Source organism: Nomascus leucogenys, chromosome 2 (genome assembly GCF_006542625.1).
Source record: "Nomascus leucogenys isolate Asia chromosome 2, Asia_NLE_v1, whole genome shotgun sequence".
In the NCBI taxonomy this organism is placed as follows: domain Eukaryota; kingdom Metazoa; phylum Chordata; class Mammalia; order Primates; family Hylobatidae; genus Nomascus; species Nomascus leucogenys.
Genome location: NC_044382.1, coordinates 104,407,121 through 104,410,147, shown reverse-complemented (window position 1 = coordinate 104,410,147; position 3,027 = coordinate 104,407,121). Strand labels below are relative to the sequence as shown.

The following is a 3,027-nucleotide window of genomic DNA, read 5'->3' as shown; positions in this document are numbered from 1 at the left end:
CTTGAACTTCTACACAGTATAATTCTGAATATGTTAATAATATATACAGCCAACCTATGTTTGGAGCTAAGAGTGACAACAATCTCTCACACTACAGATCAGTCCCAAATTGGTAATGCCCTAAAAATACTAATAAAAATAAGGTGCTTGTGAAATACTCAAATCCCTTCAGTTAGTACAAAAACAACTGGTGACCTAAAAATTCAAGGAATGGCCCAGAGTAAAGGGAAATGTAATGTTGACTCTGGTTTACAGAAAGTGAATCTGAGTCATGGCAGATCCTGAAATTTCACATGAACTCATTCTGCCTGTAAATGCCCCGGCATCAATAGTGAGCAAACGTGCATTCTGGCCAGCCAGGCAGAAGCAGTTTGTTTTCCATTGTGCGATGACGCCAGATCCCCATTGCTTCTGACAAAGGCCCTCGTCAAGCCTGTGTGTCATCGTTTGCGTTTGCCACAGCTGCAGCGGGGTGCGCGCAGACCCACTTCCCGACTGCGCATCAACCGACCTCCCTGGGGCCAAGACAGGCAAGCCGGGTCCGCGCGGGGTGCAGCGCCACCTGCTGGACTTCATGCGATGGAGCAGCAGCCTGGGGTGGCTGCGGAGTCCAAGAAGTCCTGTCCTTGAGGTTTGCTTTCAGACAACGGCCAGTCCTGACTGCAAGAACAAAAACACTAGCAGAAATATGCACCCGTTACGCAAACCAGTCCTTAAGGCTGCATGTGACCCATTCCTCACTACAGAATGTGGTGTGGCGTGTATGTGTGCACCAGTGAGTATGTGGTTGGGGGAGGGGGGTGCACCCATTTGTGGTGGGGGGGTATAATGTGGTGTGTGCATGTGCGTGTGTCTGTGCATGACCTCGCAAAGGTAGGAAAAGTGGCATCGTCGTCATACTCCTTGTTGGATTGGTAAGGAATTGTTCAGTTGACAGAGATTTTTATATAACTTGTTCCATTTATTTCCTACCTATGCCGTGCAAGTAGATAAAACTTTCTCGACCACATGAATTGCCAGTGCTCTGGCTCTCTAGAAGAATTACTCATGACCTAACCATGCTGGAGGCTGACAGCTAACTAATGATCTTTCCCTCTTTTCAAAAGACTTTGCCCATATGGGAACAAAGACTGTCATGATCCCCCAGCCAGGCAGGGCTGGCCCTAGGCTTGGAGGAGGCGATGAAGTAAGACACAGCCAGCTATGGGAAGAAGTCAACCGCTTCCATGAGGCCAATTGTGGTTGTCTCAGGAAACAGACAAGTTGCGAGTCTATGTTTTTGCCAGATCCTCTGCCCCTTTAGAGAAGTGCTCGCATGTCACATGCGTGAGGCAACTTTCCCTGCCTAGGAGGTTACTGACTTAAACCCAGGGACACTTGTTGAAGTGGGAGGCCTGACAGACAAAAGCAAAGGTGTTTGAGGAATGGCCCTGCTGGTTGGTGATGTGGAAGTGTTTGCTGACAGTTCTAGAAACACCAGGGAGCCAACAGATTGAGTGTTCTGTATTTTCCTGGCTACTAAATAATAACAACTACAGTTTCCTGAGGGCTTACTCATGCCAGGCAGAAGGCTAAGTGCTTTACCTTTGTTTTTTTGTTCACGAAATGCTCAAAACTGCTCTATAAGCCATGCACTATGATCAGCCCTGCTTTCCCGATGATGAAACTGAGGCCCAGAGGGGTAAGTTCCCTGCCCAAGCTTACACAGCTCAGGAGTAAGGGGAGGACTCAGGTCTCTGCAGGCCAAAGGCCAGCCTCCTGATGCTGACCCTCCTGCTTCCCTGCCGTTAGTGCCCTCCGAGGCCTGGACCTGCCCTCTATCTTCCTGCTCGTTTCAGGGCCACAGCGACTCACCAGCCACATGCCCATACCACTCATTTTCATGGAGCCCTTGAGAATGAGAGCAGGGCTTGAGGAAAGAGCTTTCGTTCACTTTGTTTTGAGCCAGGACAACAGACTGGGAAGTGGTTGAAACACACAGTTCTGGGTCAGAGGTCAGAGAACAGACAGGACTCCAAAGGCTAAAACAAACAAGATTTCTCACAGCCGCTCTGGCCGTGTTGAGACCCACGGGCTGGGGCTGGCCAATCTGTCCCCACGTGGGATAGACTGTGTCCAGAAGGGTGGCCTGGCCTGCTCCTGGCTAGAGCAGATAAGGAAACCACTGTCCTGGATTCAGCTCCCAGTTCTGTCACATTCCAGCCGAGGGCCTGTAGGACAGTCGTGAAGAACCACATATGGCAACATCATCTCTCAGGAACCCGAGATGCCAAGGCTCCTCAGTGTAACATGGCAATAACGCCAGCTAGCATGCAGAACTGTTGCGGGGTAATGAATGGAAGCTAATGTATGAGAAGGAGCTGTTACACTCCAGGACTCTAGATATCGAATTTTATGGTTATCAGTTTCACAGCAAAAAAAAAAAAAAAAAAGAAAGTACTCTTATTCTCACATTATTCTTATTAGTTCTGGTGTGCACTTACATGAGAAATGGCAAAGGGATATTCTGCTTGCAGTCTTTTGCCCTCTGGCAAAAACTTTCCAGACAGGGTGTCATCGTGTGCAGCTTCCGTGATGCAGTTTGATCCTGATAGGTAACAAGAGTGACACGTTTTATCACAATCTTCCTACATGGCTCAAGGTCACTTCCACCGGCACCAGTGCTATTAATACTTCCCCCACTAAGCCAACCTGTCCTAAAAGCCAAAGAGAATACCATAGTTCCAGGTTTCGGTTTGAAGGCGCTGATGGATGAGAGTAGAAGAGAGTGAATGAGGAAGCCCAGACCTTCCTGCAGGAGCAGGGAAGCTAAGACCCAGGCCAGCACTGTCCTCCCCACAGCCTTCCCAAGGGTGCGGGGCAGCCATGCGGAAACTGGCACTCACTAGGCCAAGACAGCACAGGCCTCCAACCTTTAGACAAAAGCCTTTTGTCTAGGAGGTGCTGGGGGACACCATACAATGCTGTTTCTTTCTAAATTTTTTTTTTCCCCGAATGCTATCTAGATCCTGGAAACCTATTTCCATG

General features: G+C 49.0%; 1 pseudogene; it reads right to left on the bottom strand.

Moving 5' to 3' along the window:
• Window positions 1-440: 440 nt before the first annotated feature.
• LOC100601712 lies at window positions 441-2,557 on the bottom strand (annotated as a pseudogene).
• Between the last annotated feature and the right edge of the window lie 470 nt (window positions 2,558-3,027).